Source organism: Schistosoma haematobium, chromosome 7 (genome assembly GCF_000699445.3).
Source record: "Schistosoma haematobium chromosome 7, whole genome shotgun sequence".
Classification (NCBI taxonomy): domain Eukaryota; kingdom Metazoa; phylum Platyhelminthes; class Trematoda; order Strigeidida; family Schistosomatidae; genus Schistosoma; species Schistosoma haematobium.
In genome coordinates, this window is record NC_067202.1 from 19,452,585 (window position 1) to 19,467,504 (window position 14,920).

A 14,920-nucleotide genomic window follows, 5' to 3' on the forward strand; every position below is an offset into this window, starting at 1 on the left:
CGTGGATCCTTCATCCTCTTCAATGAACATGGATCTAACCTCCTACACGAACAGGCTTACAAACGCAATGCATTCAGCTAAACCTGTTTCCACTCGACCTCAATCAACTGATGTTTTCGTTCAACCTGACTTACGATATAGTACACACGTTTTCGTTCGTCGAGACTCGCATCGACGACCATTCGAATCAGCATACGAAGGACCCTTCAAAGTTCTTCAACGTGAATCTAAGTACTATATAATCGATAAGAACGGAACCAACGATAGCATCAGCATCGATCGCCTCAAAGCAGCGTATTTAGAAGGAAATCCTATCTACGTCGATTTTCCTTCGGTACAATTGAACGATACGACTCCACTCATAATTCCTCAATCGACAACCAACACACGCGAGGATACTCCGAATGTATCTGAAAATAAACTTAAAACGACGCGTTCTGGAAGAGCAGTTAGATTTCCAGAACATTTAAACGACTATTGCACGTAAGGCACTTCTCGACATTTAATATTATCTCGATCTTTCTTTTTACGATATACAATATATTTTTAAAAAAATCAATTTTAATATGCTTATATATTTATATTTATATTTAAAAAAAACAAACAAAAAATAATGTAAAAATCCCTTTTTTTAACGATATTATATGTATATGAGTTTATTTTCCATTTTCTTCGCCGGCATTGTTTTTAAGGAAGTACGAGTGTATTTCGACATGCACTTACATTTATTTTTTCTTTTCCAGGACGGCTGGAAAAGAACGATGAATTTTACGAGGAGCCGAAATTTTAATTGTGCTTTTTCTTTTTTTTTACTTTACTGTACTTCATGGTCCTATATAGTAAGGAGAGACGACCAGACGCTACTAAACCTAGCAAGCTATCAGAAGAGTGTTTACCAACGACATACTCGTTGGGTTTAATTTTCTGGCTGACCACATCTTAGGGTCATCACTACCCAACTAGGGGGGGAGTGATCTGTAGCGGTAAATAAATTTCCAAAATAAATAGCTCTGTAAGTTTTCGACATTGGATGCTGACCACATGTTTTAGCGGACTCATCTAGCTGAAGGCGCTCGGTCATGCATCCGTACCAGATCACGAGCGAGAACGTCGTGCTCAACAACCCCTGCAACTGCTAACCAGATTAGATCAGACGATCCTTGATATTGATAGTCCATCAAATATATCTTCGAACTTCATCGCTCCTGTCTTTTGATTTCGCATGGTGGGTACGATTCATATTGGAAGGTGTTGTAGTGACTTACTTTTATCACAAGAACGCTATTGGTTTATTGAAAACAATTATTATCATAATCAATTGTACCAGTGCTTGTTTTAATGCGCTGTTGTTTAACTGTGCTAATGACAGACATATTGTGTACTTCCATTGTTGTTTCGTGGTTTGTGACTCTGCTCGCACGTACTCCCTTCTGCTGCTTCTGCTTGTACCATTTCTTGGCACGATCTTTGTATTCATTCGATACCACGAGATCGTCAATTAAATAAACTTGTTTCTATTCCACCTTCTGATTTTATTGGCACGTATTTCTCGGTAGTGGTGTTCATAGTCAACTGGGATACGACACCACGCTACAGTGTTACTGGTTAAAGTGTTGTAAAACTCTGAATACCCGTGACATATTCACTGTCATAGGGATTCTGTGATTGATGATTCTTCGCACAGTATAATCACATTAAGTATGTCACGTTAATATATATAAAAAATTAAGTATGACACGAGTCCAACATATCTTTTTGTCAGATATTTGCACGTTTTGGATGCGAACTCAATAAATTTTCCTATTTTGGGGAAATCCTCAAAGTCCAATGGCCTTCCTCGGAGTTTGGGGACAAACCTCGGAGTCCGAGTTGCATAGTCTTCCGAACAGTCAGTTAATAACCAGTGCATTTTCTAAACCCTTAGATGAAATGACAATTAATAAACATCAATCTTAATATTATTATGAAATTCAGTCAGCATTACATAACCGAAGTTCAGGTTTTGTTTTAGTTTATCAAACTGACACGAGACGACGGAGCGTCGACTACACCCCACTTTCTCAAAAATCTCACGCCATCCATATGTATTGTTTCTACTGTCCACAACTTCAATCAATGCTTCTGTTCAACCTGACTACGGTTAATTGTTTCTTTTAGACTAATAATGTAGAACGTAATGAAAGAGATGAAGGACGGGTTACAGGCAGTAGAGCGTCAAACTTGATGGGCTGCCCTAGATCAACCTTTAAAAGAGAGTTGATGAAGCTAAGATCTGAGTTTGAGAAAAGGTATCACTTAACGACTACTGACTATGAAAACTACAGTTCAGTTGGTGTAGGAGTAGGCATCGCCGTAGCTACAGAGCGACGTAGAAGTACTGACCCACAATCAGCCACTCCTTCATGTAACTGCGTTCAGTGTGCGTTGAGTACAGCAAACGGTACAGTTTACGTTTCTCTATCAACAAGGCGTAGGTGGTGCAACTGCGAAAATGTCTACATCTGTTCATCTTTCAATGAAGCAACAGCTAGACAGAGTTGTAATTGAGATGATGAAAGAGGTGACATAACTGGGAAGGAGGCGAACTGAATTCTGGACTTCTTTGGATGTATAATCCAGATCCCTCCATGTCCGTCAAAGTGTACTAAGTCGTTACCATAGTGTGAAACCAACGTTTCCAGAGGCAGGAGTATACTACTACATTGGACTGAAAACAGGTTTGCAGAGGATTTCAGAATATTGGCTAAGCCAAGTCAGTTTCAGCAAACCGAAACCGCAACTGAACTACGGCGGCCTGTCGTTATTCCAAATCTCTAACCAATAGTTGTGGTCAATCCTAGGTCCCCAAGTGGGTTCATTCATTAGTGAAATATTTACAATTGCTATCCGTTGTGGTGAAGTAAAACCATCTTATACACTGCAGCGCATCGGAATTAGATGCTCGCCTACAGGATGTAGATGAAGACGGCGATCAACGTACCTCCGAAGAGCATGTGCCTTTCAACTCAACACCACATTCTAGACAAAGAAGATGACGTCAGTCACTTACGCACGCTACGTTTCAAATGAATTTGACATTCAAGTCCAAATATTGCCGCTGCCGATCTGGACTCTGGATCCATAAAGTAAATAGTGAACTAGGGATTGTCACAATTCAGATAATGCTCAACCATCCTTGCAAAGGATATATTCCTGTAAAACCTTCAAAACAATGAGCGCTATTTAAAAGGGACAGTGGTATTTTTCTTTTGAGTATATTTCATAGTATCGATCGTTTAATTACGCATCAAGACTATCGTCTTCGCTTTGATTGGATTTATTTTAGCTAAAGTAGTCTCCAAGAGTATCGCTTTCTTTCTTAAGTAATTTATCACATGTGCTTCTTGAGTGCAAATAATAAATGGTGTACTGGTGTTTTCTCCCTCATCGAATACATCTTTAAGTATTGTTTGTATCCAAAGGTTTTAAGGTGTTTTTGTATCTACTCAAGTCGAATTTTCCATTGTCGTCAGTTAAAGTAATAAACCATATTTTTTTGTTTTCGTTCAGTATCTATCACCTATCAAGCCTTAAAGGACATTTATTCTAGGGATCAGTTTTGCTGTTGTTCTTTCTGTGAGATCCCAAACAGTTTTATGGTGCAAGTAAAACAAAATCGTGGCAGATCTTCATACTATTTCCCTGTGGATGATTGTATGCGTTGTGACAACAACCATACGTTTAGTCAGAGTGTGTGCACTGGACTCACACTGACTGCACATAGAATATGCTGTAAGACAATATCCTGTTGACTGTGCAAAGCATGATGTTCTACAAAGTCTCTATTGATTCATGAAACGATTGAGCTGCTGAGGGTGGTTGGAAAATCACACTCAGATAAACAGGCGGCAGTAAACTGGCAGAATTCAGTTTTTGAACAAACAGTGAGCGTTATTGTGAGCACAGCCTTGGATTTGAATGACACCGTCAAGGTTGACCCCATTAGAGAAACGGATAACAGGCATACAAATGCATGCATCACTACAAGAAATAAGAGAAGCACATCGAGAAGAAACAAGTTATAAGGTGAATGAGTGGCTTAAAGTCACACCCATAAAAAGAAAAGTAAGCAAACAGGGTAAGACCCCTGTGTTTGACCCCGAAACGGATAGCAGGGAGGATATTCCAAGAACTTAAATTCCACAGCGCATTGAGACTGACTTCACTGACAGGTCAATCATTTTTTCTTATTCATGAGAATCTTCCGATAAGCAACCAAAAGCTGGGTTTGAGCACGACCTCAGCCTCATTAAATCATTAATGTGCAAGGAACTCCCAGAAACAACTTCAGAGGTTAGCATCTGTAAGGTTTATTGAATAGGAAAGAAGTTGGATTCTGAAAATACTCAGAAAAGCCCCTTCTTAAAAGTGACCTTTGCTTCGTCTGAAGAAAGATACCAAATCCAGGAAAACTCAGGCATACTGACTGGATCCAGAATATACATCTGTGAGAATCTTAGCCTGGTTGACCGTAATGAAAGATGATTGGCAGAAGTAGAAATAAATGAGAGTAGTAGAAATGGTGAAAAAAGCTCAAACTTTTGGAGCGAAACGATTCTTAAACCACTCTGAGTGCTAAGGGAAAGTTCCCTACAGAAATAAAGGCGGGCTACACAAGAGCTCGCAGTCTATAAAATAAAATTTCTGAGCTAAAGAAAACAATGGGTGTAGTAGACCGGGATGTCAATTTAAAAGTCTTGGTTACATGATGAACAGGACTTTTGCTTAGTACAACTACATGACTTTAATATTAACCGTCAGGATCCACCAAGCTATAGATTAGAGGTGTGACTCGTAAACGTGCTCCATAGTCCAGCTCGGATCACTGTATAATCCGTGTTCTACTTCAAGTATATGAAAAACATGGAAAGGATACACTCCTACATCATTCCAAGAAAGTCAAATATAAGAAATTACTTGTAAGTAAATATTCAACATCTGAAAAAACATGTTTCATATACACGTTTAATCAAATGTTGGAAATGTGGCTGTGATATGTTTGGCCCCACCCAGCATTTCGAAACATTCAACCTTGGTGATGTGAAATCATGATCACTACTTCTGATAGGGTGAATAGACATCAACGATCGACAAGTAAGAGGCGTTTTGTTAACAGGATGATCAACGGTGTGCATAAGCAAGATATTCAATAAAAACTTGATATTCCATTATTGTATAGGCATCCTAAAATCATTCCGTTCAAAACACAGTCTATATCAGTTAATGTGTTAAAATCATATGTGAAACGTTTATATCTTTTCACCTACTCAGGCAAACATCTGCATCTCCAAAAGCTACTCTTCATATATGTCACATCAAAACTCAGTCTCACATGGTGACGACAGTTTTATAACTGATGATATACAGCAAAATGTCTCACTACGACTTTATCCATATGGAAACAAATTGAAACGAGTCAACCAACACGAAGGTCAGAATTTTCAATACAAATGTGAAGACGGTTCTACTGTATGGAGCGGAAACCTGGAGAACTACGAAAGCCATTATCCAAAACCTACAAGTGTTTATTAACAGTCGTCTATGCAAAATACCACGGATTCGTTGGTCAGAAACCATCAAAAACAACCTACTGTGGGAGAGAACAAACCAGATCCCAGTGGAGGAAGAAGTCAGGAAGAAGCTCTGGGAGTAGATAGGACACACATTGAGGAAAGCACCCAAGGCAAGACATCATCACTTGGAATTCTCAAGGCCGAAGAACACATTACTTCGCAAAATGGAGACAGACATGAGAAAGATGAACAGGAATTGGATGGAACTAGAAAAAAAGGACTAGGCTAGAGTCGGTTGGAGAATGCTGGTCGGCGGTCTATGCTCCATTGGCAGTAACGGGCTTAAGTAAAGTAAGCAAGTAAGTAACGTTTACGTTCAGTATTTATATTATTTCATTATCTTCGTAAAATGTCTCACAATGTCTCAAAACGCCAATGCAATTATGCTTTTCCTTTCACATTCGAATCGTTATTGTTTATAATATCACATGCTCTACACTAAATGACTATATATTTAATATGTCAACGACAAGCTTTTCAGTAGTTTCACTTCAGAAGTCCTAAATAAAAACTAACAGTTTGTGAATAAGTGGAATAAGTGGAGGATTGTTCAAACAGAGCGGGATAAGTATGCTAGTCGTTCTACTTTGTAATAACCGAGCACTAATGAACTCTACTGTCATGTTCGATGAGTGCGTGGAATTGTGGTCTACTTTGTTATTACCGCTTTATAAATAGAATTAATCCCAAAATTGAAGATTTGTCATGATGCAACTGCCTAATCTATAAGATTTTACGTGGGAGTCACATTATTATCTGTATCAACTCATTGCATCCTTTTGGTAAATAAAGAAGGAACGAATTGAGCGAAGAAATTTCTTTTCAATTAGTTTTTCATCATGGCTCTACACTAATATATATACGTTTTACAATAATAATATAATACTCATCGAGTGGATACGTTACGTAATAATTACATAATGACATTTAAATTAACATTGATTAATTGGAAGAAAGAGGATTATTATTATTCAAAGTGATCAAGAAGTTGCTAAGTTGAGTAATGTAAGAAACAAAGAAGGAACAGAATTTTAACGGATGGTCAATAGGATGGTAGTTACGTAAGAATCAAGAGATGAATTTTGAGAAGTTATTAAGTTCAAAAGCAACAGAAATAAAATTACAAAAGTTTAAAAAATTACAAAAATTACAAAAGTTTTAAAAAAAATTTAAAAAAAAATGGAAGAAGTATGAAAAATAGTTCTTTTGAAGGAAATCTTAAACTGATGGCCAGGGCAGGGAAAGTGGTTGTACGAATCTCTTTTGTATGCAAAGGTCAGGTTTGTGAACATGGATTGCGATGGCTTCCGCAATGTGCAAGAGGCGCACTCGTAAACCATATATATATATATGTATATATATATATATATATATATATATATATATATTAGTGTAGAGTCATGATGAAAAACTAATTGAAAAGAAATTTCTTCGCTCAATTCGTTCCTTCTTTATTTATCATTGCATCCTAACAATCATCAATATAATGAAGGACACACTTAGGCTAGAGATAGAACAGTATACTTAATATGAATAAAAGATATATAACAAAATTAAACAATGACCACGCCTGCAAGGTCGAGCCATGCCATCCGATCAATTCGAATAAATTTAATTCCATCTTCACGCCTTTCCATCGTTGGGTTTTTATCCGTATTAAATGTTGAATATCTATTTTCCCAGTTTTCTCCTGTTCAGCTTTGAGGATTGTGTGGGAAGGACCCAACGTCACTACAAGTGCTTGTCTATATGAATGTGTGCTTCTTGTCTTCTACTTTTTTTTAGCATACCAGTGTTATATCCGGACAGTACATGTGGGGCTATGTAGAGGATTTTAGAAAAGGCTTATTTTCTAATTGGATTTTGCTGTAATCTGCACTTTGTCACTAATTCATATCCTTATATTAACCGACAGATATCCTATACATTACATTCACTATTTCATCAACAATATGAAAGGACACACTGTCTTTCCGAAGATTGACCGAGAGTTAAAACTTATTTCCTAGGTCACGTCTAATATACGATATTGTAAGGGCCACGAAAACGAAGTAGCAGATGGTCTTTGAAGAACATCAATAAACGCGCTTATTCCAAGTGTAATCGAGTGTCACCGTCTGGCGAATTTACAAGAGTCGGACATTGAGTTAAACAAGCTTACATCCGACAAATTGATTCCGTCATATTAATTGCTAAACATGGATAGAAAAATGTTGACGGCACGCGATCCGCTAAAAGGTTAGGTAAATGAGCGCTTTTGATGAATTTGACTGTTTTCAATATCTTATATTCTCAACGTCATATCTTATAATTTCCATTCATTGGAATGGCACTAATAGTGCGCATAACAAGCTACAAAAGTAAAGGTTTACTAGCAGTTACATTTCATTTATTTCGCTGCTTTAATTTTACCAGTTTTTTTCTATTAACTCTTTCACATATCTTAACAAAAAAGGTGAAAGAACGTTGGTAATGTGATGTTCCTTGAGAGCTGCGAAGAGCCTGAAGTTGTAAACGGTAATATTTTTCAGGATACTTGTTCAGCATATTGTTGTTAGTAAATTTTTTTAAAGAAGGTTTTCAAAAAATTAAAGAGACATTTTTATCTGAAAGATAAAGATAAAGGATGCGTGCTTGAACACAGATGGGAATGATGGATCAATAAACAAGAATGCCAAATGTGGGTAATAATATCAAGCGTGTAATAGGGTTATACAGCAGTCAAAGAGTAGAAAGTATGCAAATGTCAAACGGTGTAGTGATGTGAAAGACAATTGTCTACTTCTTAAATATCAGGAGGACATGGAGGAGAACAATATGTATTACAATCAACTTAGAATAGGTGGATGCGTTATTCTGTTTATAATCAGTTCAACCACTAAACATGCCACTAGCATATAAAAAGCATCACAATTTTACCCATACAATATCAACATAAATGAAAGTAATAAGTGTAAAATAATATAAACTCACCGGACATTGAGTATCAGTGTAGGAATTCACCAAATGAAATATCTAAATATATCCATAACCAGTGAACTAGCGACGTTGATTCTTGAAACTCGAGTTTCTTTGGTGTGACTGATTTCGAGTTGTCTGTACTTGTCGAAGCTAATTTCGCTCAATCAATGCCAGCCACATCAGTCATTCTAGGTTTTTGAACCGTCACTGTTTTATCGGTCCTCGTAATCACGATCATAATTCCATTGCAATGGCAGATGCACACAGTCGCTTCTGATGAACACATGCGTGCTATTGTGTAGCCGTTGAGGCACGAACACTCGGCATTGTTGTTGTCTGAGGAGCGTTAGTTTTGAGTCATTCATGTGCTTCTTCAGTTGCTGTATGTAGTTGATACCATCCATCAGAAAACTAACCTGAATCACAAAACTCACCGGGTAAACGTAAAGTAGTTCTGTACATCCAACCAGCTGGACAGCATCCTATATCTTGTTTAATTGCTGTACTTAGATCTGTAGTGACCTACTTTTATCAAGAGAACACGATTGGTTTAATGAAAACAATCATTATTTTAACCAAATGTACCAGTGATTGTTTTACTGTACTTGTTTGTTTAACTGTACTAAAGACATTCTTCCCTCCGTTGATTGTGACCTTGCAGGAACTTACGTTTGCTCAGTAGTTCCACTTGTACTCCTTCGGCACGATCTCGGTATTCTTTCGATACCACGAGATCGCCAACAAATATATCTCTCTACAACCTTCAATCGCCTTCTGATTACTGGTTTACTCGGAGGTTTAGCCTGTCCTAGTACGCAATCTTCTCGTACTGGTGATCATGGTCAAACGTGACTCGACGCCACGCTACAACTGGTGAACCCAAAACTACGAAAACTTTCCAGTCGCGGTCAAATCTTCCAAAGCAGCCAATTGAGGTGAGTCTAATACTTATCTATCCACGTCTGTTGCACATTTTCATATTGACATTTTTCAATATATAATATTCTAGCAACAACTTGAGATGACGAATAACGATAAGAATAGTATTAATATAATAGACTCTGATGTAAAGGTTGTTCATTTCCGACCTATATTTTTTATCCTACACAATCCGGAAGTTTGGTTTGCCGCACTGGAGTCTCAGCTCGAGACCCGCCGCATTACGAGCCAACGGCAAAAACACGCCTACGCTCTGGAATCTTTACCAGGGGATCACATAGTCGCTGTCCGTGAAGTCGTCCTCAACCCCAAAATGCCTAACGTTTGTGACCGTCTCAGGGAGGCGATCCTCGGACATTCCCTCCCACCGAGAGAGGAACGGTTAAGGAGATTATTAGCGCGTCACCCTCTGGGTGATGCTAAGCCGAGACACCATGTCACGCGCCTGCAATCTCTCGCAGGATCTAGAGCAGCTGATTCTGAAATCGTGAAGGAATTGTGGCTCAAATCGTTACCAGCACCCATCCAACCAACGATCACGGCCCTTCTTGAGGATGCACCACTCAACCAGGTGACCACGTCACGCCAAAAGGCCGCTTCGGAAGCGAGGTGGGTTGGTGCTGGTTTCACTGCTCCTTTGGGTCCGGTGCAAGCATTTGTCGAGCCCTGTGATTATGCTAGGCGGGAAACTCCCGAGCCGGCGAGTAAATGCAGGCGTACTCGCCGGCCATTTATCACAGGTTGGCCGTTCATTTTAAGTTCACGCTTATTGCTCGAACGCTAGGTACTCAGTAGATATAGGTGCCCAAGTTTCTGTCGTACCTACTGGTAACAGTAAGTCACGAGCTACAATGCTTCGACTACGCGCTGCGAATGGCTCAGCCATTCCTACCTATGGTACACGACAACACACGGTTAACCTGGGGAACAGACGACAGAGTCCGTGGACGTTCATCATTGTCGATGTTCTCACAGCCATACTCCGTATTGATTTCCCACAGCATTATGAATTGATGGTCGATTCACGTAGGCTACAGTTAATTGATACTTCGTCGAACAGTAAATTCAAAGGTTAAACAAACGCGTACCGAATCTTAGGCGTATTTTATTCGCGTGACGACATGTTCAACGCTTTAGTCTAGAAATTCCCCTAAATTAACCAAACCACTCGAGGAGATTTCATCGGTGACCAGTAGTGTGGTACACCAAATAGTCACCCGCAGACTCCCAGTCACGGCAAGACTACACCGACTGGCACCGGACAAGTTGGCTTTCGCTAAATGTGAGTTTGACAATTTACTAGCTACTGGTATTAGTTGTTCTGCTCACAGTCCCTGGGCCCCTCCTCTTTACATGGTGCGCAAGAAGGATGGGGTTAGTTGGAGACCATGCGGCGACTACCGAGCATTAAACGTAGTTACACGCTTTGATAGCCACACCATTTCCCACATTCACGACATCAAGGCACCGCTCAAACGCACGACTATCTTTTCTAAGAAAGATCTGGTACGAGCATATCATCAGATCCCAGTCGCTCTTGAAGATATCGAAAAAACTGCTATCACGACTCCTTTCGGTTTGTTTGAGTTCCTACGAAATGCTGCTCAAACTTTCCAAAAATTTATCGATAGCATAGTACGAGGCATTTCTCGGTCTAGTTAATTTCTACCGACGTTCTATCCCACACGCGGCAGAACGGTTACGACCATTAACCGATTTATTTTGCGTTAATCCACGCAAATTAGAATTGAAAGAAGTCGTACGTATTGAATTTTCAGAGATCAAAACGGCTCTGACTCAAGTTACACTCCTAGCTCACCCTGACCCATCAGCCACGCTTAGTATAGCGGTTGATGCATCCGATTTCGCTATAGGAGCTGTTATGCAACAGAACATCTCCGGCAGTTCACAACCTCAATAATTTTTCTCGCAACACCCCAATCCCAAGGAGACGAGATACAGGGCTTTTTGTCGAGAACAACTAGCAGCCTACTGTGCCATCAAACATTTCCGGCACGCAGTGAAGAGGAGCATCAGAACCGAAAAACGCGAAAACGTGGAAGATTTAGCAATGATGGCGGAAAAGGATGCAAGATAAGGAAACATGAGACAACTGTATGACACGACAAAGAAACTCGCTGGAAATCACCGTAAACCAGAACGACCAGTGAAAAGCAAGGATGGCAAGGTAATCATCAACATTGATTAACAACGAAACAGGTGAGTAGAACACTTCAAAGAACTATTGTATCGACCAGCCACACTGAACCCACCCAACATCGAAGCAGCACCCACAGACGTCCCAATCGATGTTTGCCCATCAACAATTGGAGAAATCAGCATGGCCATCAGGCATACCAAGAGTGGCAAAGCAGAAAGACCAGACAAAATTTTAGCAGAGGTACTGAAAGCAGACGTAGCGGTAACTGTAAAGATACTCCACATTCTCTTCAATAAGATTTACGATGAGTAACAAGTACCAACAGACTGGAAAGAAGAACATCTGATTACGATACCAAAGAAAGGCGATCTCAGCAACTGTGATAACTACAGGAAACGTCTTCAACAGGGTATTGTTAAACAGGATGAAGGACTGCGTAGACGCCCAACTTCGAGACCAACAAGCAGGATTCCGTAAGGATAGATCGTGTACAGACCAAATCGCAACTCTACGAATCATTGTGGAACAATTAATTGAATGGAATTCATCACTCTACATCAACTTCATTGACTACAAGAAAGCATTTGATAGCGTGGACAGAACAACACTATGGAAGCTTCTTCGACAATACGGCGTACCTGAGAACACAGTCAATATCATACGGATGTTGTATATGATGTATTAAAATGCAAAATTATGCACGGAGGACAGCTCACAGACTTTTCGAGGTAAATACCGGTGTTAAGCAAGATTGCTTGATCTCACCCTTTCTCTTTCTCCTGGTGATCGACTGGATCACGAAGACGTCAACATCTGAAGGGAAACGCGGGATACAGTGTACATCTAGGATGCAGTTGGACGACCTAGACTTCTCAGACGATCTGGCCCTCCTATCCCGGACAAAATTGATGATGAACCGAATATAATCCGAAAAACGCTTCTGAAATATTTTCGCCAACCCATGTGCATTGAAAGCAATCTGAAACCGGGATGTCTAGTCAGAATATCTCCCTCCTTTGCAAAGAAAGTTCTGTTCTTGAATACTGAATTCAGGGGTGACAGGGCAGCTAAGACACCAAAGAACAAACGTACAAATACTTGAAAAAAGTCTTTTCTAATACACAGCTCCAAGCTGTTTTATCTATCAAGAAAGTCATTCGGGGAAGTCTTAAGGATCATCTGCTACCCCTGGCCACCTCAATATAGATCCACAAGTTTTCTTACTCTCGTGCAGCCGTTTGTAGCTGTACCTGATGAACGAATATCGAAGACTTGGATTAACATGAAATAACACCCTTCCATTTACAAATTATTGCTTCAAATACTTGAAGGTTCTTGATTATCTCGACTATTTATATGCGCAACACAATTTCCTCTTGATTGACCCCGCATAAATAAGTCTGATCATCTACGATAATTCTGCAACACCCATCTCTTATATCACACACTAATACATGCAAAAACATAACCTGGAAGTACAATCGTGCAAATTCAGGAATCCATATCGTCAAGAAGATAAGTTTCTTCATGAAACATCTTCATTAGTTTTATTGACAATTAGTGATATTCAAAGATACAGCGAAACATGATTTCAGTTCCATAATGATTATCATTGATGGCTTGTTGGTTTATCTATTTGTATTTTGTCTTCTCTACTTTGATCAAGCAGGCATTCATGTTTCACTTCTCTACTTCATTTGAGACCACAATGTGTTTGGTAACTAAAAGATATGGTTGGACGGCTTCAGAAGATAACATCGGTCGACAGGAACACAATAATCTCGATGAACAGTCTTTACTTGGCTTGAACACATCATGTATTTCTAACGTCCTCCTAAATCTATTGGGGTTAGGGACTGTCACTTGACGATTCAGTCAAGTTTACTTAGTTGAATATTGCATATAGTCATCGCATCTACTTCAATTCTACTTATCTGATATGCGTTGTCTCACAAGAAATATTCTTTTGAAAAACACACTGAAATAATAGTGAAAAACATCGGAATATTTCTGATGACCTCAGTTGTTTGTAAAAGTTTCAAAGGTTAACTTTCTCGTTATTCAACACCTCATTATATTTAATTATTCAAATAATATGGTATTCTCTATTGTGTGGTGGGCGTGATATGAAACTTTGTTAGAATAATGAATACCGCTTTCTAATTATGTGTTTATGTGACTGACAGTCATCTACTCACACAGAACAGAGATGAATGAAATTCTCATTTTACAAAACATTCCTGCTTTTGTGAAAAGCAAGTAAATTGCAAACAAATATTTTGGCAGTCAATTCACAGTTAGTCTTGCTTCAGCTATGAATAAACACTGTAACCATTTACTATCTACTTCCGAATTAGTCTAGTGATCGTTTTCTTTTAGAATCAGTTTGTTTTCACGTCCTCATATTCTGAACCTATGGAACGCCCTTTTATAACCACGATTCTATTCTACTCAGACAGTCTATAACACGCTAACTCTGACTTTGAATTAGGACTGTGTGGCAGGCATCGGATGAAAAAAAGAAAGAAAAAAATCATACAATGAAGGATATAGTTATTAGTTTTATTAACACTTTACTACCTATATGCACTATCTGTTCTAATAAACAGCCTTCCTTATTCCAAACTTGACCTCCCTTCCTTCATTTGAACTTACTCCACCTTGATAATTATCACAACTCATTGTTCTTTATTACTGCATTCTCTCATCTGGAGCCTCTGATCACATTTCACTGTGACAACAAGAGCTAGTATGAATTTGATCGAATAATTAATCATTTCTATGTCTGTTCCACTACAAAATGCTAAGCATTGTTCATCGTTCATATCTAAGTGTTTTGCTGCTTCTCGGTTTCAGTTTTTCAGAATCTTTCTCTAAGGTCACAGCTATGGAACTAATGACATTTGGAACAAACTCGATGTACGCGTCTTTCCAAGGTCACAGTTCACACCAAGTGCTCTACAAGTCTAATTTATAACAACTATAAACTTAAGAAGTTGCGTTGCATAAATGATTAGCACGACCAAAATCCTAACACAATTATGCGGAGGTTGGATCTGGTGTTTAACGTGGACGCCATGCCACTTTGGAAAATATTTTGAAGACTACTCAGTATATCTAAAAGAATGAACTGATCTTCACTTTTATAGATTATATTTATTTAACAACCCCGCTTGGGATGCGTACTGTGAAACAATGAATGTTGTAATTTGTAAATCGTGCCTGTAAAAATAGCGTGTACCTGCCA